The sequence below is a fragment of the Triticum urartu genome, chromosome 6A (genome assembly GCF_056163025.1).
Source record: "Triticum urartu cultivar PI428250 chromosome 6A, HENAU_Tu73, whole genome shotgun sequence".
Lineage (NCBI taxonomy): Eukaryota > Viridiplantae > Streptophyta > Magnoliopsida > Poales > Poaceae > Triticum > Triticum urartu.
The window spans coordinates 439,720,390-439,745,355 of NC_141878.1; positions in this window are offsets into that span (position 1 = coordinate 439,720,390).

The following is a 24,966-nucleotide window of genomic DNA, read 5'->3' on the forward strand; positions in this document are numbered from 1 at the left end:
AGTGGTCTACTAGTGTCTTCTATGGGATGAATACCGTGCAAGGAGACATGTAAGATTTTCACGAATAAGGGAAGAGGAGTACCATTTTCGGTTGCCGGTGTGGTTGCCTCCACATGTCGCGCCGATCTTCTTCTTTTTGCCGAGGAAATCGATGTTCTGGAGGGTGCAGGCTTGGATGAACCCATGGACAAATTTTTGACTGTGTTGCCGTCGTCGTATGTCAGCAAGGGGAAGCAGATCCAAGGCGGCGAAGGACGACGCAGCAGGAAAAACTCCGGTGCTGTGGAGGGTGGCGAAGTTGGAGCGAGAACGGTGAGGTGCAGGACGGCGTGGTTGAACTGGCTCGGGTACGGACGGCTCGGCCTCGGCTTCAACTACTAGCCATGGAGGGCGTTGCGGTGGACAATGACTTCAGAGTATCGGCTCCGGCATGATGGAGGAAGGCGGCGGTTGATGGGTGGAATGGGGTGGCGGATGGAGGACGCCAGGGTTTCGCGGGTGGTGGAGAGGTAGTTTTTGCACCCACGGAGTATGAATGGGGAATCTACTCTAAACATGAATGCTTGTGTTTCGGTCTGGGACGCGCTTGTTTTTGGATTTTTTGAACAGAAGATGGGACGCGCTTGTTTGAAATTTGGGGAAAGTACAAACTTTTCCCCCTCTTAAATTTCGGACCTACTGCGGGTCGGGGGTTGGATGGTAATCCCAGGTGTCCCAAATAGTGAGCGGGACGATTTCGGCCGTGCGCATGTGTGCTTAGGCGGCCATTGTGTATGAATGTTTTTCGGTGGCGGTTGCATGGCGTCTAGATGAAGCTACAAACCTACCCCGGTTTAGACCTTTGGACGTCGGGCCGGTAGGTTTCACGGGTCGGAGTTATTATAAAAGTAATTTCCTTGTACTACCAAACATTGGTCTCACGCGGTTTCGGGCGAGTAGAGGCTCTTTTGGTGCTTCGTTCGAAATTTTGAAACACAAGCATTCATGTTTAGAGTACTCTTGAACTTTGAGGATTGACCTAAATAGACAACGTTAAATTTGACATTTTAATTTTGAAAATCTCATTAAATTATCTGATTCTTTTTGAAATTTTGACACTTGAAAATCCTATAACTACGATTATTTTGGAATGGAGGAGTTAAAGTGGAATCTATTTTGTACACGACTACATGTGCTATTATGTAGTCGTTCCGAGCAAATGTTGGTGCCCCCATAATTTAGGTATGATTTACAAATGCCATGATATCAAATTCAAATAATTGAATGGACTTCATATTGAATTCGATTTTTAAAACCACCTTAAGTTGAATTCAAATGTATGCTAGTTCATAGGTAGCTATTTATAATGTTCAGTGCGTAACTTTCGTATGTATAATGTGGTTTACACACACAACATGAACTATACTCACGTTTATATTCGATTGCTAAAGTGATGCATTATCTGGAGTTCAAAAAACTAACTATGTGGATCAATTGTGTCGAATAATAACATAGAGATGCTCAAATTCGATAAAATCTAGATGTCTAATGGATTAATGACTGTTCCTTACGCGAATTGCAAATATCATGATCCCATCCTAATATTTGGATACAATTTATATCTTTAATCAATGTGTACAGCAGTCTTGTACGTGTAGTTTCACTCTCCATCAGTGGTCTCTCACACATGCTCACACACTCTCTCCCGAGGTGTCTTTCTCGCACACATGCTCTCTATATAACCCTCTCTCCATCTCGTAACCATTTACAACTGTTTTCACTAACCTTTATCACAAGCACTCTTCCTCTCGCAAGCATACACACGCACAATCCCCATCGACCCTTTCTATATACATAGACCTGCCTACATGTCTCCTGTACACACATTATCTTTAGGCCTGTCTCTCATGCATTGTCTCACACCTCTCTTCCTAATCGGCGAGTATGATTCTAGCAGAGCATTCTGTAGGATGCCCCTTAAAGTTAGGTTGGATGAATAGTAATATTAGAGATAAAGGGGTTACCTTAGTCTGAGAACCTAGGGTTACAAATCCTAGCCGGCTTTGTCAGTGGACATAGAGTCCTTCACAATTATGCTATCTTTGTCTTGTACGACTAGTCATCCATGGGTCCCCCTAAATGCGTCACGGGCCGACCAACGTGGCACAGGACGGAACCGAATGAAGGGCCTCACCTCGACCCACCGGACCTCACGCGGTGACACACCCTCTGCCCCCACGTATCGTTATCTTCTCACACCCACACATACCAACACAGACACCACACACAAAAAATATATTCTCCTGGTGCCTCTATCCACTCCCCCCTTGCATATACACACTCAAGGGAATCTCTCGCCGTGACGTCATATTCGTCTCTCTCTCTCTAGACCACTCTCATTTCTCGTGCTATCTCTCCCATGCCCCCCTGTCGGCCCCTCTATCCATGCCTCTCTCGAATACGTAATACACACACATACCTCTCTAGGCCCTGCCAAATGCATCAACTACACATTCACACATGTTACATCATGCACCCCATTGATCTAAAGAGCCCTCTCTTCACGTTTATTTCGCATACAACATTCCTTTTGAATAAAGTGTGGCCAAAAAAATTGTTTTAGAATTTCTACATATATACAACATTAAAAAGTTATATGGAGGAGTATGAACGCTTGCATTGCATGGTGCCCACAATGATATTTATTCCGCACTGTGAATTTGTATATTTTTATACTATATATAAAGTTAGTCATAATAAAGAGAAACAAAGAGCATCTGTCTCTCTGCATCGCATACCCCCCCCCCTCTACGCCCCTTTCACGTACTCACACAAACTATCTCCATGTCCTCTAAAAGTAAGCCCCTAGCACATTCACGCATGTTTCATCTTTCTCTCGCGATATATACAGTGACGATCATTGTATTTGAAGCAAAATCACGATACATACATTGGACTTCATAATCCACTCATTACGGTCACCATTTACGTTTTGTGGTTATTATACAGTCACGGGCTCACCGTACAACTCTGTATTTGCTCAAGACACGACTAGTTGACCAGTATAACGCTCCACGTGGCACCTCTAGTGTTTTATCACATTATATCACTACCATCAGGCCCACCTGTCGGCTTGTATCTACTCTACATCTACACTCTTATATAATACTAGCAAGATGCCCATGCATTGCACGAAACATCAAGATGCTTTTGTATGAGTAGTTTATCTTGTGGGAGAAAAGGATGAACAAGGGAAGGCCTTATTTGCAAGTGTGGAGAGGGGTGTGGGTATTTTTTTGCAAAATTGCCATAGTTCCCTTCCTATCCGTCAGATATAGATCGGACGGCCTATATTGCAGGATGGCTGGCACACGATCATCACCGACTATGCTTTTTATAAGAGTAGGGATAAAATACACTCTTATAAAAAACAGAGTTGGTGATGATGGTGTGCCTGCCATCCTGCAATATAGGCCGTCCGATTTATATCTGACGGATAGGAAAGAAACTATGACAATTTTGCAAAAAGTTACCCACACACCTCTCCACATTTGCAAATAAGGCCTTCCCTCGTTCATCCTTTCTCTCACAAGATAAACTAGTCATACAAATGCATCTTGATGTTACGTGCAACGCACGGGCATCTTGCTAGTAAGAATGAAAACAAACGACAAAAAATATTGGACGGTGGTTCGAAGTCATGACCGTGGGCACAGCGGACAAGGTGGCCTTGTATTGGTATGCTGAGCCGTCTGTTTTAACACACAAGAGCTGGTGTGGTGATTATACACACACGCATGCATGCACACGAACTGCATGCATGCAACACTCACATGAACACATGCACCCATGCACGCACGCAACACTCACACGTACACCCGCATCCACACACGCACGCAAAAATCACACGCACACATGCATGCATGCATGCACACACCAGTACACCACACGACCAACACACACTCTCATGCTCAAGTGCTCAACCAACACGTGCATGCGCACACATCAGGCCCTGACAGACACATACACAACCAGGTGATTCCCGCGCATGGGGTGGAGTCTTGTCGCGCCTGCGTAAATTTGTGTTTATATGACCTTTTCCCTATGCAAACTGACAGGTGGGACCCACAAGGAACGTGGTCAATTTAACTAGTCAACATGGTGCCACGCAGACTATTTGGCCGGTTAACAGAGTGCAATCCGATGTTGAACCGTGAGCAAGTGACCGTATAATCACCACAAAATGTATATAGTGACCGTTATCAGCTTATTCTGAAGTTCGGTGAACGTATTACGCTTTTCTCTCTGTAGGCCCTCCAAAACTACATCTCTACACATTCTCGCATGTTACATCTAACAACTATGCAATGCAGCACTACTACTACACTCTAACACAATAAATCATATGTGTTTTTAGTTTTACTAGATATCATATTGTTACTTAATTATTCAGTTTGCATACATTAAAATTGCCTTTGAAATGTATGGCCAGTATCATATACTGCGCAGGAAAAATCCCGCCCTTTCCTGTTTAATCGGGTTTGTATCAATGGATCGTGAGACAGCAAAACTATAGTACTATATACAGTACAAGTGACAGTTCACTCGGCCGTCGTGTCGTGTACTCCTCCGTCGTAAGAGTGGAGCGCTCGCTTTTGTAAATCTTCTAGCCCCTTTCGCCGACATGTGGGGCATTAAGCTACCGATTCCATGTGCCATACCGGAATACAGCGCAGAGCAGCCGGGGTGAAGCACCCAGTCATGGCGCCGGCGTGGTAATGAGCAATGAGGCGTCAAATCACAAAGTTGCACCTTTCCCACAGTTAAGTTGGAGGGACGAAGTAATAATGCTAAAATTAAGTTGGAGGGACGAAGCAACCATCATTTCACTTGTTGCTGAATCCGCTTCTCCCCCATCTTCTTCAAGTTAACCACGTGTTGCTTCTGTCATTGTTCTGCCTCATGTGGGAAGCGGATTGGCTTGGTAAAGAGCTGACACGTGGGACCGCATGTTAGAAAACCGCCAGGACAACGTCCCCTAAAAATAAGAAACCTCCCGCGCCATCTGCGCGACAAAATCACCTCCTTTTTACAAATCTTGATTCTATAATTTTGTAGATCAATATAATTGAGATTTGTATAGATAGCACACAGGAGCAAAATGAAAGTGGTACGGTTAAGGGCATCCACAATGTGTAGCCAAATGTGAAACTAGCTTTGGGCATCGTGGGAATCATTATGGACGGTGTTGCCAAAGCCAAAAGGATGGAACCGAAGCTCCCTGATTGATTGATTGAAGGAATAGAAAAATGCAACGTCTCTCCTCTTTCTCCCATGCTTGGACGCATGTAAAGTATAGATGACAGAGTCTACTGCCCTGTCCCTTCTATCACAAATCACAAAGCAGTGAGGCGTCAAATCACAAAGCACGGACGAAGCAACCATCATTTCACTCTTCGCTGACTCCGCTTCTCCATCGTCTTCTTTGAGAAACCATCTCACCGCACTAAGTTGGACGGACGACGCTATTGTGTATGAGTAGTACTAGTACATTTAGGCGTCCTTTTGTTCAACGGACATCCTGGATGCAAATAAGGCGGTTGTCTCGGCTTGCAGGAGGTACTTGCGAACGACTTACCGCGGTTGCCATACTTCGCCACACATTTTTGCCAAGCTTGCCTAAAGTTTTCAAAATGAAAAGGAGGTACACTTGCGCAAGGCTGTTGCGGTCGCACCGCACCCTCACACGGTCGCTCCTGCACGCCGCGTTCGCACCGCACCCTCACATGCACAGTCGCTCCTGGACGCCGCAAACCCAACCAAGGGAACGCGACCTAATTGACATGTGCTGTCGCATGTGAACAAACCAAACTCAGCCATCCTACCACTGACACATAATTTTCATTCAAAGAGTATGTTTATCCAACCGCATGTTGGGGAGTATCCATACGGCCCGTGCGGTGGTCTGTTGGGGAAGAAGAAGAGGTGAGGAAGAAGGGTTAGGAGACATAGGATATTCATCCAACCGCCTGAAATGGTAGACTGACCCAAGTCAGGCGGCTTGCATAACAATATATGTTTTTACTACACAGCAAAAGATCCAAAAAACAACAACATAAAGAAAAACTATCACTGCTCGCGGAACGAGACGGCCTCGTCGTCTTTGGCTGCCGGCGTGAACCAGCTGTAGCTGCCGACGTGTGTCTCCGCACCGTGGTTGTCCTCGGCCTCCAGCTGCTCGTTCACGCGGAGCATGCGGGCGCTCTGCACGGACGAGAGCACCGCCCGGTTCAAGTCGAGGACGTTTGGTTCCGCCTGCAGGAGGGCCTCGATGGCAGTGGCATCTGCGCGCTCTGCGTCGAGTCGAGCCTCCGCCGCCCGGTTCAAGTCCAGGACGTCTGGTTCCGCCTATAGGAGGGCCTCGATGAGAGCGGCATCCGCGCGCTCCGCGTTGAGTGGAGCCTCTGCCGCCCGGTTCAAGTCCAGGACGTCCGGTTCCGCCTGCCGGAGGGCCTCGATGGCAGCGGCATCCATGCACTCTGCCTCAAGTTGAGCCTCCACCGCCCGGTTCACATCCACGACATCCGGTTCTGCCTGCAGGAGAGCCTCGATGGCAGCGGCATGCACGCGCTCTGCGTCGAGTTGAGCATCTGCCTCCCGGTCCTCCTTTAGTATCGCTAGGTTGAACCGCTGGTTCGCCTGCACCATGGGGGACTCGGACGCCGGCACGAAGTCAACGTCCAACGTCTCATACCCATCGGGGGCCTTCTGCGTCACGACCTCCGCCAAGAACATTGGATCGGCTTCCTCCTCCTCGTAGCTTGGCTCCAGAGAACTCGGGGATTGGCCCGCTGCAAAGCGAGCTTGGGAACGGAGGTCTCTGGGGCCGACCGCCGCTGTGATTTTTGCGCGGTGCTCCAGCGTCAGCATCTTGTAGTACGTGATCTTGTGGCGCTCCATGGCTTTTCGGCAAACTAGCGGACGCTTGACGCGGGCTAGGGGATCAAAAGGTGGGGGAAGGGGCTGGAGAGTAGGTGTGGTTTTAGGGCAGTGGTTCGCATAGGCCGAGCAGCGAAGGTTCTGGTGTGAATATTGGTTCCGATGACGACCGGTCATTCGGTTTTGACAGTACATCGCTCTTGTCATGTTCGCGTTGCAGCCCGGCACGCTGGACCCTCCACGTCACTCACCGAATGGAACGCGCTTCATCTTGCATTATCACTCGCTTGTGGGACCGCAGTTGAGAGCAAACCGACGTCCCTCCACCTCCCCCGCCCGCGTCATTTTATGCGGAGTAAATAAAAACAGAGGGAGTATACTAAAGATGAGGATCCCCTGTGGTGGCCGAACCCATTGAGTAACTGACATGCGGGTCCTAGCAAGCATGGGGTCCGCCAGTAAGTGACCGAAAGGGAGGGTAAGGCAGGGATACGTATGTGAAAGGAGCTTCCAATGATATAGTTTTCACATTATACATCTCATGTACTATTAATCTTGTCAATAGTAAAATGCGGTTTTGAAAAACACATTAGAGCATGGTTAATAATATAGCCAGTCGATGGCTATAAGGAACTGCCATGTCATCTATAGCCATCATCTATTATATGCACTCATACAGTAGTGTGGGCTATAAGGTTGGCTATTTCCCACAAAAAAATTATAAGGTTGGCTATTGTATTAGTACTTTTTTCCATCTTCTCTCCATCTCTTTCTTCATATTTATTGTACTTATTTAACTAGGAATGCGTATATATCTAGGCTCTTGCATGAGAGCTCACTCCCCTTACTTTTTCACATCTCTCTCCTCCACATAGGCCCTATATAAATGGAAGGAGGGAGTACAACTATGAGCACTACATGCTCTAGTATAGATGTTGTCAGTACTCCACTAGTACTATTGGACAGGGAGCTTAAAAAAGTTACTATTGGACTGGCTATACGTGGCGAAATCCTAGTAGGAAGAGCATGCGCGAGAACAAACACAATCACGTGGTTGAAAACAAATTGTAAACCATCTCGAGTACAAATCTAGGAGTACGTACGAATCTAACAATATTGATTAGGCGTTGTTGAATGTTGATACTTTTTTTATCAAAGTAGAGATACTTTGACTACACATAAAACTTATATGTAAACTAGAAAGGATAGGAGGGAGTATATTGTACATTCAAAACGAAACAAACATTGAATACCATTTATATATGATTTGCGGATGCTATGATCACCGGTTCAAAATTTTGAATCCGCCTTAGGTATCACACATGCCCCCACTCGTTCTCTCTCGATTTCATCGCAGGGTCCGGAGATCGATTGAAAGAGTACTAGGGTGGGTACAATACATTCGCTTCGCTTATGAACGTACAATATACTCCCTCTGATCCCCACAGCCCCCTCCCCCCCCCCCCGCGGGTCATTTATATCATAGAAACAGACCAAACCTTTATCTCCTTGCACGACACCCAATTGATCTCTGAACATCAATCGATCTCGTCAACATGTGTCGGGGCCTGAACCGAATGGGATGTCAAAACTAAGACGCGCAGTGACACGTAGTGGAGGCAAAGTGAAACTTCAAACGAACCATTTGATTGTATGCATGCTGGACAAATTACAAATAAACATTGGAAATTCAAGCATGGTCTAGGCCCACATGCGAATGATACTTGGCGGAATGTTCAAATGAGGCATGCGGGAGGATGGACTCGACCGGAGGGCGGCATGATCGATGGAGAAGAGGGTTGGAGAGGAATGAGAAATAAGCAAACGCCGCATGATTATACTTGAATTGCTCAAATAAACAATAAGTTGTCTTGCTTGGCCTACATAGTGAAAGGCCTAACGCGCAATGCGGAGCACTGACGCTCGAATATGACCGGGAAAACAGGGAAACCGACATGTGGGGCACACCTGTCGGGACGACGTAGCACAAACTAGTCCAATGGAGGAACTGGCCCACAACCTCCTCGCCACCGGCAACCGTTCATGTGGGTCGTGCGGGCCAACAACGTGGCACAGCTCCAGCATTGCCTCTAGACACGGCGACCGCGGTGAGCGACACGCTCATCGTCGCTAGACACGGTCGGTTTCAGTGTGCCGAGGGTGGCGTTAGTGCTGTGGCATGACCAACAGTATGTTTGGTTTGTGCCCAAGGTTGCCCCATCAAATCATTGGGTAGCCAAAATTTTCGTTGAGGTTTTGGTAGCCCATGATTTGGCCGACATCAGCAAGAAAAATGAACTAGAGTTGGCTAGAGTTAATTGGCATGCCAAAAAAATGGCAACCATCCATTTTTGGGTCAAAACCAAAACCTCAAAAAAATGGCAACCATCCAAACAAAGACCAATCTTTTGGTCATGACCAAAATTTTGGTAAGGTGCACTTTGGCCAAAATCCAAACACACCCCAACACCCGGCTCTTCGAGGATGCATGGGGCGCCGGGACGCGTCCGCGGAGTGGTTGAGCGCGGCCAACTACATCCTCAGGACCCGAGACCATGCCGGGTCGTCTTGCTTTTTCAATGACATGCATCGATCGCATGTGAGCAAAGGGCATCTCCAACGTTGCCACGACCGCAACTGACAACCCTGGCACACCAAAAACCCTCGTCCCTCGCGCCGTCGCGTGGTGCGTTCCCAGTCGGCGCCAGCTGCCCGCATTCATGCCATCCGTCCGTATGCCGTCGTTAAGAGGCTCGGTGCCCGAGCAACCAACTCCGGTGACTTAATGACGCACCAGGACGCTTGGCCTCACCGAAATGCGCTACTTAAAGTAGCAACACCTAGCTAACCTCCACACCATAGCGCATCGTCCTCCTACCTGGTACCACATCCACCATGACCGCAAGCGCAAACACTCTGTGGGAGATTCGGGAATAGAGCTCGAGGTCGCCGCCCTTGCTCAAGTCGCCGCACAAGGGGTGGCCACACTGGCGGCCGACGACGGGAGCACCGTCAGCCACGTGTCCTACTTGCCGCCGTCCAACGTCCGGCACCGCTGAGGTCGGGGACTCCTCCGAGGATGAGTAGGGGCATGGGAGGCGGCAGGGCATGGTCGGTCCGTCTCCCGTGTTCTACTTTTCCTCGCCAGAGACCGCACCTTCACTTCATGGGTCTTGAACTCCGCCCCCGTACATGGAGATCGCAGATGGAGGACGTCGGTCGCCGCCATAGAATAGGTTTAGGGTCGGGTTTCTTTTATTTTCTGTCCTATAAAAGTTTGAAATGTAATGAAAATCTGCCGTGTTTGCATTAATCTCGGCCGGTGTATATGAACTTTCACAATAATATAGTATATTGTAGGAGTACTATCAAGATGCCCGTGCGTTGCACGGAAGATCAAGATCTTGTGGGAGAAAAGGATAAACAAGGGAAGGCCTTATCTGCAAATGCACATTCACGCATTTCACATTTTTCTACATCTATGGGAACCTACGAAAGGGTTAACGTAAATTGCCTCTCTGTCTCCTCCCCTAATTTTCATGGTGGTGGGCCCCTCCCTCCCCCTGATCTACAATCAACAGCTCACACGTTTCACATTATGTTAATTACGTAACTGGGACTATGTAGGTGTAACATTACTCGTCCTTAAAAACCCAACTAAGCCAACCTCCCAGCATATCGCGTGGGAAAAGACTCGGCCGCGTCGTTTTAGTCAGGATTACCAGATTACTAGTAGTAGTATCGATGGATCGCGCGACACATTTTTTTAGGGGGCGAAGAACCTAGTTTAAAAGGAAAAAAGGTGGTACACTCACAGCACCCCTGTCGCAGTCACATTGCACCCAACACACGTTCGGTCCTACACACACGGCTCACGCAAACGGAACGCGCTTCGGCTTGCCTCTTCACTGACACGTGGGACTGCACTTGGAGAAACCGACCATGTGCCAAACTCCCCCTGCCCACCGCGCGAAAATCCTCCCCCACCCAAAAATTCCCCCCAAATTCTAGATTCAAACGCCCTTCGGCCAACTAGCCAATAATATTCCCCAAACCCCCCTCCCCCCGTCCCCCTCCACGCCATTCACTCCGCCAAAGCCGCCCTCCCCACCACACCGATATGTCGGCGCCGCAGTTCGTCGAGGGGACGTATAGCGATCCTCTCGCTACCATAGTACGCTCTCGTAGACTATCGTTCTCTAGCCGCGCCGCCACCGCTGGCGACATTCTTGTGGAGGTGCACGACGGTCAGCGTCGCCATCACTGGCGACGTTCGTGTGGAGACGCATCGCAGTCAGCTTCTCCCACGGTACGCGCATTCTAGATGGAGGCCCCGTGCATGTCCGTGTAGCGCTGAATGTTAGCTGATAGACGCTGTTAATCTCACTGTTTGCCGAAGTAGTTTACAGTCAATATGCTCTGCTTAAGAAGCTTCCTTGCCCTGTTCTGCACTCAATATACTTAGCTGAGATGGCATGCCAAGGCCGATTAGTTGCTAAAATATCCTATCATATATTTATTGCGACGTAGATTGCCATGGTCTAGTAGCCAATCTGTTAGGTGAAATAGCTCTACACCGTTTTATACTCGATCTTTGTTGTTGCGATGGCGTTCGATAGTTCGATGGCTGTGTGCTCGACCTCATTGACTGCTGAAACAGCCTGCCATAATTTAGCACTCAAATCTGTTTGCTGAATTAGCTTTACATATATTTCATTACTTAGATCTGCTCGTCCAAATATCTTGCCATAGATTTAGACATCGACCTAGGTATTTTCTTCTGGACTTCATAAAAAAGCATATATGATTTTCTTGTAATATCTAGTAGAAGAACTAATTTGTATGTCTAACAAATGGACATGACTTGGATAACTTCTGCTCAAAGATTCTCCACTGCATATGTCGAGAGGGTGAAAAACTTCATGAACTTTATCAGAGCTGAGTACGATGGTCGGAAATCAGATGTGCTCTGCCCGTGTAGTAGTTGTATGAATTCAGTTACAAGACCCCAGTCAATTGTGCAAAATCATCTGCACTTGTATGGGATGTCGGTTACATATACTAGGTGGGTTCATCATGGTGAAGCTATGAACGTCAATGTTATTGACTACGTGGAAGAAGCAGATCACCATATTGATCTGCCTGATGCTCGGGTGGAAGACGAGGAGGAGGTAGTGGCAGAGCCAGTGAGTTTGACCAACATTGAAACAATGCTATGAAATGCTCGTGCATTCCGTGAACTTTCACTTGCAAAAGAAAAACGGTGGGCCCGCATGTTGGAACAATGCAACGTGCTGTCACTCCAGGAAATAAGCTGTCAGTAATCTCGGCTATGGTCACCTTTCTTCAGGTGAAGACATCTGAGCAGATAACCAACAAATCATTCAAAGCGATGTTGGCTACTTTCCGCAAGGCTTTCCCAGATGCGTCTGAGCTACCACACACCTACAGTAAAATGAAGAATTTCCTTCATACAGTTGGCATTGGATATGATATGATCCATGTTTGTAAGAATAATTGTGTTCTATTCTGGAAGGATTATGCCAACTTAAGTGAATGCCCGAAATGCAAATCATCAAGATGTAAAGATGGCGACGTTGTGAAGAGGATTCCTCATAATGTTATGAGACATTTTCCAATTACACCAAGATTGCAGAGGTTGTTTCATGATGCTGAAACAAGAGAGGATGTATTGTGGCATTCTAGGAACCAGGAGTATAGACATCAGAATGTAATGAGCCATCCATCACATGGTAATGAGTGGAAAAGCTTCAATTAGAAGCACGAAAAGTTTGCTGCTGACCGGAGAAACATTAGACTTGGCTTAGCTTCAGATGGATTTAACCCATTTGGCCACCAGAGCGCCACATATAGCATGTGGACAGTGCTTGTTATCCCTTACAACATGCCTCCAAATGTCTGCACCAAAGAATCAAACTACATGATGGCCTTGCTCATCCCAGGTCCAAAAAGTCCTGGAAAGGATTTTGATTTGTTCATGGAGCCTCTTGTGGAGGAACTTCAACAGCTATGGAGGGGTGTTCTCACTCGAGACCTATATAGCAGCCCACCAGCTGATTTCTTTCTATGTGCTATTATAATTTGGTGCATCCATGATTATCCGGCTTTGGGCACTATGTCAGGGCGAACGACACATGGTTACAATGCATGTGTTCGCTGTGACAGGAATCCGCTGTCATACGCAATAGTTAGCAAGATCTGTTACATTGGACACCGTCGTTTCCTTGCCAAGGACAAGCCGCATCCTAGAAAATACCGAAGACATGTGTTCAATGCAAAGCACGAAAACCGTGATGCGCCAAAGAGGCTCACCGCCGATGAGCTGCAAGTGGAATTAGAGAAGGTCAGGCATATTACACCAGGAAACCATCCTGATAATGGTAGCGAGAAAAGGAAGCGTGGCAGGGCAGAAGAGAGATTATTGTTTACTCGCAGGTCTACTTTGTGGGACTTGGAGTATTGGAAAGATTTGGATCTACGGCATAATCTTGATGTGATGCACATCGAGAAAAATATATGTGACAGCATTATCGGCACACTTCTTAATATTGAAGGCAAGACGAAAGATACCTTAAAAATCTAGGATTGATTTGACACACCTGGGTATCAGACAGGATTTGCAGGTGCAAGATGAAGGTAAACCACGGGATATGGCACCAGCTGTGTACGTCTTGGACAAGGTAAAAAGAAAAGAATTCTGCAATGTCCTGTCACGTGTGAGATTCCCACATGGATTTGCTTCCAACTCTGAAAGGAGAGTCAGTGCAGATGGAGACAATGTACAAGGGTTGAAAACTCATGACTGCCACGTCCCACTTCAAAGGGTTTTACTTGTTATCCTTAGAGGATTGGGCCGCCCTGACTTATACAGAGCAGTTGCAGAGTTGGGACAATTCTTCAGAGAACTCTGCAGTAGAAATATCAGGATAGATGCTTTGGAGCGTCTTAGAGACAAGATACCAACTATCCTATGCGACCTTGATAAGATATATCCTCCAGCCTTCTTTGATGTGATGGTGCATTTGGTTGTTCGTCTACCTGATGAGGCACTACTTAGAGGTCCATTACAGTATGGATGGATGTACCCTATTGAAAGGCGGCTAGGCACATTCAAGGGCTATGTTAGGAACAGAGCTAGACCCGAGGGTTCCATTGCAGAAGCCTACATTGCTACAAAAGCGTTGACATTCTACTCAAAATACATTGAAACAGCTGATCAACTTATCAAAGACGTGGATGAAGACAATCCTGGGCTCAATGTTTTCGATTATTATGTTCAAGTTACAGGGAAGAGTCGACAAGAGGACAAATGTCGGGTGGTAGGTGCGACATATGCCAGCGGGTGGCTTATCTTTGTGGGAGCCAGTAAAACATCGCCGGTGCCTGGAAATGGGATGAGGCGAAGACATGCACGCCGGCGAATCTTACCCAGCTTCGGGGCTCTCCGTGGAGATAACACCCCTACTACTGCTCTGCGGGGTCCCCGCATGATCACTAGATGAACAAGTAGCTACACAATGCTCCTTGAGCTGTTTGGCGAGAGGAGGAAGAAGGGCTCTGCTTGCTCTCTTCTCCTCCCTACGTGGTGTCTAAAACTAGCAGGGATCAACCCTTTGCATGGGTGTCCCGGGGGGTTTATATAGGCCTACCCCTCGGGGGTACAATGGTAATCCGGCTGGGTGTGGGGCCCAGCCATCTGTGTCTTTGCTCTCCGGCTTCTGTGCCGGCTGCTGGGGCCCGCCGGCTGGTGGGTCCCACCGGCTGCCGGCTCCCTGGTCGACAGGCAAGCCCCACTGTCCAGGGCCTTGTCGGTGGCTGGTTACTGTTGCTCAATCTTGGTGACGAGGGCTTCACTGAGGTAAGCGTGGCTACAGTGCCGCCGTCCGGCAGGTCACCACTGTAGCCTCACCGCGTCTTGTCTCCTTAATGGGGCGTCTCCTTCGAGGGGGTGGCAAGCCGGCTGGAGAGAGCCGGCTCCGTCTTGGGCCGACCGGGGGAGGCCAGGCCGCCTTCGGGTGTCTCTCTGCCCGAAGGGGCCCACCGCCCGCGGGCCGTACTGGTAGCCCGTCGTGGATGACATCAGGGTCAACGTGGCAACAGTGCTGCGCCGGACGGGTCATGGCCACCCGTACGGCGCACTGTGCCAGACGTGCTCCGGGATTCGGGGGTGGCAGGCTTCACTGTAGCCACGCCCCGTCACATCGCCGTTAGGTGGATGCAGACTTCGAGGGTATGGTCTTGACCGCTTTATGGGAGCCGGCTCCTTGGAGTCGACCTTCTCGCAGCCGGCTCCTTGGAGCCGGCCCTCCCGCGGCTTTCTTCATGGGGGCTGAAGTCGGGCCGCCTTCCAATAGCCGGCCTGGGAGGTAGCCGGCCAGGGGAAGGCGGCCCCATGTCTTGGATTCTTGAGAGCCGGATCGGCTCCTAATTTTGTCAGAAAGGCCAGGGGGAGCCGGCTAGTTACCCGTGGTCACTTACTCCGATAGTAGTCCCGGAAGCTGAGCGAGCTTCGAGGCTGATAAAGGGACGAGAAGCTTGGTCAGCTTCCTATCCTGAGGAGCCAGCTTTGCTTGTGTGCGCCGACTTCGGAGAGCTCCGTTTCTCGTAGGTAGGAACGTGGGCCATGTGGCGAGGAAATCCTGCCAACGAACGCGAGCGACGGGACGCCGCCGCAGGCCCGGGCCCGCCACTCACAGGCCTCGGTCCGAGCGCGGATGTTCCGCGGCCCACATGGACCGCTCGCCTTCCCGCGGCGGCTTTATTCTGCCATCAAGGCACAGTAATCGCGGGACGTGGGGGAGTGGGCGCAGTTGATCCCCACGTTCCCCCACGCCGTGCCTCCTTGGCTCCGCCGCGCGGTCTATAAGTAGGAGGAGGAGGGGGAGCGGCAGAGGCTCGCGCGATCTCCCTCACTCCGCTCCCTTCTCGCCGTCCTTCTTCTTCTCTTCCCCGCAGCAGCTCTTTGCCGCGCCGTTCCGCCGCCGCATCGTCTTGCTTCTTGCTGCGCTGCCCCATGGCGCTATCAAGCTCGTGGGATGGCTCCAACGTCCATGAGGACCACGTCGCGTTCCTCCACCAGACGCGACGCCTGCCCGGCGAGAACTTCGTTCGGGTTCGTCTAGCGCCGGAGAAGGAAATTTCGCCGGCACCGGAGGAAGGCGAGCGGGTGATCTTCCGCTCGCACTGCTTGCGCGGCTTCGGCCTTCCAGCGAGCGGGTTCCTTCGGGCCTTCCTCGAATTCTACAACCTTCAGCCGCATCACCTCACGCCCAACGCGGTGATGCTGCTGTCGGCCTCTGTCATGCTGTGCGAGGGCTTCCTTGGGGTCCTTCCCACGCTCGAGCTCTGGGCAGAATTCTTCCAGAGCAAACTCGGCACCGTCGTCGCGGGCGTGCCCACCCCCTGCGGAGCCTTCATCGCCATGAGGCGGGCGAGCGAGAAAAATCCGTTCCCGTCCATTCCGCTGATCCAGTCGGTGAAGCTTTGGCAGAAGTCTTATTTCTACGTGAGGAACGTCGCCCAGCAAGGAGACTACGTCAACCTGCCGGATTACGTAGCCGGCCCGCCAGCTGGGAGGCAGCCTTCGTGGAGCTACCGGGCCAGGTCGCTGTCTCAGGCCGGGAACATTGCCGTCTCCCGGCTTCGGGTGATGATCCAGTCGGAGGGCCTGACCGGAGCCGACTTGGTGGCCGCCTTCATGGAGCACCGGGTTCTTCCCCTCCAAAGCCGGCCTCACATGGTTTGTTAGATGAGCGGCCGCTTCGACCCATGCCGGCTGAGCACCAGGGAGATGCCTCATGCGGAGGTCTCCTACATGGTGAACTATATCTCCAACTGCAAGCTCGCCGAGGATTGGCGGTACGGCAAGGGGCCGTCCTCTCGCGCCAACCCTCCGCCTGTCGTAAGTTTTTTCTTGTTTTCTTCCTTTTGTAGCCGGCCTCATGATAGCCGACTCTTGATCAGTTCGTTTGCCTTTTGCAGAACCCTCTTCTCCCGCCGACAGCCGGGGTCGCGGGGGTAGAGCGCCAGCTCCTCCCCGACCGCACGATGGACGACGCCGACGACCCGGACTTGGGAGCGGCCGCCATGGAAGACGCCATCGTGGGGGAAAGCAACGGTGCCGGAGGCGCGGGGCTCACGGCCGGCTTCGAGGACTGGCCGGATGATGCCGAGGTTGAAGTCGCCCCGCGCCGCCAGCCGGAGCCTGATCATCAAAGCGCGAGCTCGTCCGCCGCGCCGGCTGCTGGTGTCGGCGCCCAGAAGCGCCGGGCCGTGTCGATCCTCTTCGGCAGCCGTCCGAAGAAGTCCAAGGCTTTCACAGCGGTGACCAAGCGAGATGAGGCGGCCGCGAAGGCGGCCCGCTTCCGCAAGGCGGTGAAGCAGCCGCAGGCGATCTCAGCGTAAGTCGTCGAATGCTTGGATATATTTTTTGTTGTTCTCCTTTTCGATTGGAAACTCTTCTAATCCTTTCATTGCTCGCCAGACAGGGCACCGCTTTCCCTTGAGCGGGGTCCGGGCGGCTCCGTAGTAGGGCCGACTGGAGGGTCTTCAGGCTCCCGCCGCGTGGATCCCCGCGCCGACCTCAGGGAGGCCACGGAGCGGAACGCACAAGACGCGCGGGAGGAGCGGGAGGCGGCAGAGCGAAAGGCCACCCAGGCGATGAAGGAGCAGGCCGACGCAGCAGCCAAGGCTCGGACGGAGGCGGCAGCTGCGGAGACGGAGGCGGAGGCTTTGCACAACCAGCCTCCGCTGCTAGCCATTCCCCTCCGCGCCGTGGCCCCCAACATTCATGTGCCTCCACTGGAGGAGGTCGACCAAGAACCGCCGGTGATGGAGCGGAGGGAGGACTCCGTGATCTTCGTGGAGAGGGCGCCGCCGGCAGCGCCAACCGGAGCAGGCCAAGGCGGCCAGTCGGCTGCTGCGCCAGAGCAGCCGGCTGGGGGTGAGCCGGAAGCGGGAGCCGGCCTCGAGGTGCAGCCGGCAGTGCGCCAGCGCGCAGGGGGAGGCACCGCTGCGCCAGAGCCGCACCGAGCTTCCGGTGCCCGCCGGATGGCGGAGGCCTTGGAGGCGGCCAGCACCGGCACGTCCGAGTGGACTCCCAGCGGCGGGACGGGCGAGCTGAATGTGGCGGCCCAAGAGGTTCGGAACCGGCTTCAGGCCCAAGCCGCCTCGCTGCAGCAATACACCCAGGAGTTCCTTGCGACACGGGCCGTCATCCGGGTGAGTCTTCTATCTTTGGTTGCTTTGTTCTCTTGATTTCTTCCGTGGGGGCGCGTCAGCGCACCCACTGGGTGTAGTCCCCGAGATTCGGGCCGACTGCTGAGCAGTCGGGTCGGATCTTCCTTGATGACTACCTTATTCTCGCCTCCTGTCTAATCTTCCGGGAGTATCATAACCTCCGCGCTGCCACCTTCAACTCCCAGGCCCAGGAGCTGGGTCGGAGAACCGAAGACCTGATCAGCAGCCGGAGTACGTACTTGGTTTCGTTCATCTCCTGTGGGGGCGTGTCAGCGCACCCACTGGGTGTAGTCCCCGAGATTCGGGCCGACTGCTGAGCAGTCGGGTCGGATCTTTCCTGACGACTTCACCTTACTGGTTTTTCTTTTGTCTTTCGTGCTCGCAGAAGCCAACGCCGACTTAAGGGGGCAGCTCAGCGAGGCGCAGGCCGCCCTTCGTGCCAAGGAAACCGAGTACGACACCTTGGTCCTGGAGCGTGACCGCCTGGCCAAGAAGCTGGCTGACCAGGAGGAGAGCCACAAGGCGGCTCTAAAGAAGGCGCGGGATAACGAAGCCACCCTGAAGGCCGAGTTCGAGACTGAAGCGGCGGGCGGGGCTGAGACCAGGCAAGCGTTGAGTGAAGGCTTCGGCCATATTGAGGATTTGATCGACGGTAAGCCGCCTTCCTCGCTCCTTGCTTCCCCCTTGCCGCCTGACTTGTGTTCTGACTTGAGCTGCTTTTTATTCTCTATGCATACTACTTTCCTGGCTACTCCGTCCTCGCCGCCCAATCCATCGAGGCCCATCACGAAGTGCGCCGGCTGGCGGGGGCTGAAGTCGCACCGGACGCGAGTCGGTTGCTCGAAGAGCAACTCTTGGTGGTCCAAGCGCGGCTGCAGCCGGCTCATCGTATGCTCCGCCGCCTCCAGCGCGCCGGAGCGCAGGTGTTGGCCGCCCTCTGGCCAAGCGAGGCGATTCCCCGCACCCCGAGTCGGACTGCCGACTGGCTGGAGGTTGCGGTTTGCCGCTTCGAGGTCTGGAAGGCGTCGGCGGCCTGGCTTGGAGCTGGGCGGGCTCTGGAGTTCATCCGAGCTTGGTATCCGAGGCTGAACCTGGACCAGCTGCGCACCTGGCGGCTGGAGGCCGACGAGGAGCTAGCGGAGGTGCGGCCGACTATCGCTCAACACGCATTGACAATCGCCAAGTGTACTGACATCAGCGTCTTCGCTCCCGACATTAATGATGACGGCGTTGCCCAGCCGGAGGAGTGGTTCGGGCTGGATCCGGCGGCGGGTGAAGACTCGGCAGAAGAAATTGCCTCCAGCGACGAAGGCGAAGACGACGAAGGAGAGGAAGACGAAGACGTCGAGCCGGCCGGTGGAACAGCCAGCCAGCCTCAGCCTGACCGTGCCTCCAGCAACGAGGTGCACGCAAGCGCGCCCTCTGCGGGAGGCAGTGATCATGCCGAGGTTCGCCAGCCGGCCGCTCCTCCAGCCGGCACTGCCGTCTCCACCGACCTGCCCGGCTCTTCGGTCGCTCCACCGGCTTAATCTGCCGTCCTTGTTTTTTCCTGCTTGTTGCCTTCTAAACAATTTTATTAAGCTTCCGCAGTTCCACCCACTGGGGGTGTATCCAAACTATGTTGAATGCTGGCCTTTTGAAGGTCTTTTATGTAAATATTATCGTGTGCATGTTTGGTTTCCATTCACGTATGCTTTTTATCCTTAGGCTGTTTCCTTTGCCGTCTTCCCCTTCTGGGAAGGCAAGTACTCGAGCTTTCTTAGATTGGAGCGAGGTGAGTGGAAGCCGGCCGGCCGGCTATTTTGGTAGCCGGTCGGCGGTGGGAGAAAAACCAGCTTTTGTTATATTAGTCCGTTAGTCCCTAGCCGTTTTTCGTGTGGGCACCCGTTCCTGCCCTTAACTCTTGCCAGCCGGACAGCTGGTTCTTCGAACTGCGACTTTTGGCAAGAGAAGGCTCGGGAGCCAGCACACTACTTGTCTGACTGCGGGTAGGACTTCTAATATAACTCCAGGCGGCCAGTCCCCGGGCCGACTAGTCGAACCCGGTGCCGGACGGAAAAAAGTCAATGCAATGACAAGGCCATAAGCATGATACTTTTCATTTATAGACAAAAGATGGCAGTCCCCGAGCTCTCCTCGGGGGCCCTATTGTCTCATACTTAGTACAAAAGTTAGCGTGATACATACTGCATTTCAGCTGTAAAACCTTCGTAGGAGGTTGGCGTTCCATGGTCGTTCCGACTCCTTGCCGGAGTCGTCTCTCTTTCGTGCCTTCGGCTTCTGCGCGTCGATCAGGTAGTAGGAGTCGTTCCCTAAGGCTCTGCTAATGACGAAGGGGCCCTCCCAAGGGGCCGAGAGCTTGTGCTGGCCGACTATTCGCTGGATCAGCCGGAGCACAAGATCGCCCTCTTGGAAGGATCTTGGCTTGACCTTCCGGCTGTGGTAGTGGCGCAGGCCCTGCTGATAGATGGCGGACCGGCTGAGGGCTAACAGCCAACTTTCTTCTAGCAGGTCGACACCGTCTTCTCGTGCTTCCTTGGCCTCCGCTTCCGTGTACATGGTTACTCGAGGCGAGTCGAACTCGATGTCAGTTGGGATGACCGCCTCGGCACCATGCACGAGGAAGAAAGCGGTGAAGCCGGTTGACTTGTTTGGTGTAGTGCGCAGACTCCAGAGGACAGCAGGCAGCGCATCGAGCCAACAGCCGGCTGAACGCTCCAGTGGTACGATCAGTCGGGGCTTGATGCCGGAAAGGATGAGGCCGTTGGCTCGCTTGACCTGGCCGTTTGACTACGGGTGGGAGATGGATGCTAGATCCAACCGGATGCCTTGTGTCGCGCAGAAACGTGCCAAGGCTCCCTTGGCGAAATTTGTGCCATTGTCGGTGATGATGCTGTGTGGCACGTCGTACCGAGTTGTTATATCTGCGATAAATGTGACGGCAGTCGGCCATTCAGCTTCTTGATCGGCTTTGCTTCAATCCATTTGGTGAATTTGTCCACGGCGACAAGCAGATGTGTCATGCCGCCGCGCGCCGTCTTGAATGGGCCCACTAGGTCCAGTCCCCAAACGGCGAAGGGCCAGGTGAGGGGAATGGTCTTGAGTGTTGAAGCCGGCATGTGTTGCTTGGAGCTGAAGAGTTGGCACCCTTTGCAATGTTTAACTAACTCCTTGGCGTCATCCAAAGCAGTCCGCCAAAAGAAACCATGGCGGAAGGCTTTGGCGATGAGTGATCTTGAGGCCGCATGGTGGCCGCATTCTCCTTGGTGGATGTCTCTGAGGATTGCAATGCCCTTCTCTTGCTCGACGTATCGCTTGAGGACTCCACTGACACTGTGCTTGACGAGCTCTCTGTTGACGATTGTGTATGCTTCGGCTCGGCGTTGGACTTGTCTTGCCTCTACTTCGTCAGCCGGCAGATCTTGGTTTATTAGGAAGGTGAGGATGGATTGAGCCCATGACAGAGCTGCGACTTCTTCTATTATCAAAACGGCTACTGTGACCAGGGCGGGCGGGCTGGGCGGTGAAATGCTGGAGTTGGCCGCCGCTTGTTGTGTTGGTGTAGTCTCCAGGCCGACTACCGCAGTCCCCGAGCCGGGTGAGGCAGTCCCCGGGTCGGGCGTAACTACGGAAGTCCCCGAGCCGCCTGCTGATACCCCCTGGCCGACTATCGAAGTCCCCGAGCCACCTGCTTGGTTCTTCGAGCCAGACCCGGCCGCGTCGGGGTCAGGAGGCACGAAGATGGAATCGGACTCTGGAGACGGCTTGATAGACGGCTTGAGGAGGCGTTGTAGAGAGATGCCGGTTGGTATTGCTTGCCGGGTGGAGCCTATTAGAGCCAGAGCATCAGCTGGCTCGTTGTTGGCTCACGGTACGTGGAGGAATTCGCATCCTTCAAAATACCCGCTGATCTGCTGAATGAGGAAGCGGTAGCTTGCCATATTTGCGTCCTTGGCATCCCAGTCGCCGGATGATTGCTGGAGTCGCCATAACATAGGATCCGGCGAATGCCGAGTTCTTTGGCAAGTCGGAGCCCGTGTATGAGCGCCTCGTACTTGGCCACGTTGTTGGAGGCGGAAAAGTGAATTTGCAGTGTGTATCTGAGCTTGTCGCCTTTGGGAGAGGTGAGGATGATGCCGGCTCCCAAGCCGGTGCGCATCTTGGACCCATCAAAGTGCATGCGCCAATGAGTGGAGTCGGGACCGGGCGGTAGGTACTGGGTCTCGGCCCAGTCGACGAGGAAGTCAGCCAATGCTTGGGACTTGATGGCGGTGCGAGGCTGGTAGAAGATCTTGTAAGGGGCCAGCTCGATGGCCCATTTCGCCACCCGGACGGATGCATCCCGGCTGCCTATGATCTCGGCCAGTGGGGCTCTTGGAAGTAGGGCTTCAGCTTCTTGGCGGCGAAGTACACGCCATAGCACATCTTCTGGTAGTGCGGGTAGTTCTGCTTCGAGGTAGACAACACCTCGCTCAAATAGTACACCGGCCTCTGGACCGGCTGGGCTCAGCCTTCTTGTGGGCGTTGGACTACGATGACGGTGCTGACCACCCGGCTGGTTGCGGCAATGTAGAGGAGCATGGGATCTTTCTTAGTCAGCGCCGCTAGGACTGGCGGTGTGGCCAGCATCTTCTTCAGCTCGTGGAAAGCTTGGTTAGCTTGGTCATTCCACTCGAAGTGAGTGGTCTTCTTCATGAGGCGGTAGAGGGGGAGAGCTTTCTCTCCGAGCCGGCTGACGAAGCGGTTTAGGGAGGCCAAGCATCCGGCAAACTTCTAGACGTCTCGAAGTTTGGTGGGAATTGCCATTCTCTCAATGGCCTTGATCTTTACTGGGTTGCATTCGATGCCGTGTTCGGAAACCAGGAAGCCTAGGAGCTGGCCGACTGGCACTCCGAACACGCATTTCTCGGGGTTAAGCTTGATTTGGAACCGGCGTAGGTTCTCAAATGTTTCCTTGAGGTCTTCCAGCAAGGTGCCGCGCTTCTCCATCTTCACCACAATGTCGTCTACGTAGACGTGGGCATTTCTGCCGAGTTGCTTGAGGAGGCACTTCTGCATGCAACGCTGAAAAGTGGCACCGACATTTCTCAAGCCGAATGTCATAGTCAGGTAGCAGAAGGCTCCGAATGGCGTGATCAAGGCGGTCTTCAGGCGGTCTGGCGGGTCCAACTTTATCTGGTGATACCCTGAGTAAGCATCCAAGAAACTCAACAGCTCGCATCCGGCCGTGGAGTCTATCACTTGGTCAATCCTCGGCAGGGCAAAGGGATATTTGGGACAGGCCTTGTTGAGGCTCGTGTAGTCTATACACATGCGCCACTTGTTGTTCTTCTTTAGCACGAGGACCGGGTTGGCAAGCCACTCTGGAAACAAAACTTCCATAATGAAGCCGGCTGCCAGAAGCCGGGCTATCTCCTCTCCCACAATCCTGCGTTTCTCCTCCGACAGTCGGCGAAGGGATTGTTTGACTGGCTTTGCATCTTCTCGGACGTGTAGTTTGTGCTCGGCGAATTCCTTCGGGACGCCCGGCATGTCCTTGGCTGACCATGCAAAGATGTCCTGATTCTCACGGAGGAAATCGGCAAGCTCTCCTTCCTATTTGCTGTTTAGGTTTTCCCCGATGACGGCAAACCTCTCTGGGTTCTCGGGGTCATGAGGTATCTTCTTCGTCTCCTTGGCCAGCTGGAAAGATCCTTGAGCATCATGCTCCTTCGGATCGGGGGACAAGGCCGACCGCTTGCCGGCTATGGCCACGACTCGGTCCAACATCTTCTTCTCTTCAGCAATCACAAGGGACTCGGCCAGCCAGCTGCTGGCTGCTGCGCACTCAGAGGACTTCTTGTAATCGCCGGCTACGGTGATGACGCCTTTGGTGCTTGGTATCTTCATCTTGAGGTATGCATAGTGGGGAACTGCCATGAATTTGGCCAAGGCAGGTCGGCCAAGCAATGCATGGTAAGGGCTCTCCAGGTCCACCACTTCAAACCAGATCGCTTCCCGGCAGAAATGCTCCTTGTCCCCAAAAAGTACATCAATCTTGATCTTGCCAATGGGGGCGCAGGACAGGTTGGGTACGATGCCATGGAACACTGTTCGAGTAGGCATGAGTTGCTTTGTCTTGACGTTCAGCTTCTCCAGGGTGTCGCGGTAGAAGATGTTGATGCTGCTCCCACTGTCTATCAACACACGGGAGAAGCGGGCGGCGCGTCTGTCCGTTGCAAGGGTGGCATCCAGAACCAACGCATAAGAGCCGGGAGATGGCATCACCTCTGGGTGATCGGCCCGGCTCTAGCTGATAGGTTTTTCTGACCAGTGCATGTGCTCGGCGGGGTTGGCAGCAACCATGCTGACTTCCTGGTTCTCTCGGCGTTTGCTGCGCCGGTCTTCGGGCTGGCTTGTAAAGACGATATAGGCGGCATGCTCGTCGGGGAACTCATCATGCACGGCTCTGACTGCGGGCCGAGCGGCCGGCGCCGGCGGAACCGGAGGCGGCGGGCCGGCAGGCGGAGGCGGCGCGAGCCCTTCGCCTTTGCAGATTCGGGTGAGCCAATGGCACTTCCGGGTTGTGTGGTTGGACGGCTTCGTGCTGCTGTGGAACTTGCACGGGGCGTCGAGAGTTTGCTCGTAGGAGAAGGCCGGCTGCCAAGCCGGCCTGCCGCCCTTGGGTTTCTTGGGCACGGGCCGCCCTTCGTGCGGCACGTCTTCAACTGTGGCCACCTGCCGACTGGCGGGAGGCGGCGCGGGGCCCTTGCGCTTGTGGTCATTCGAGTGTGGGCATCGGACGGAATC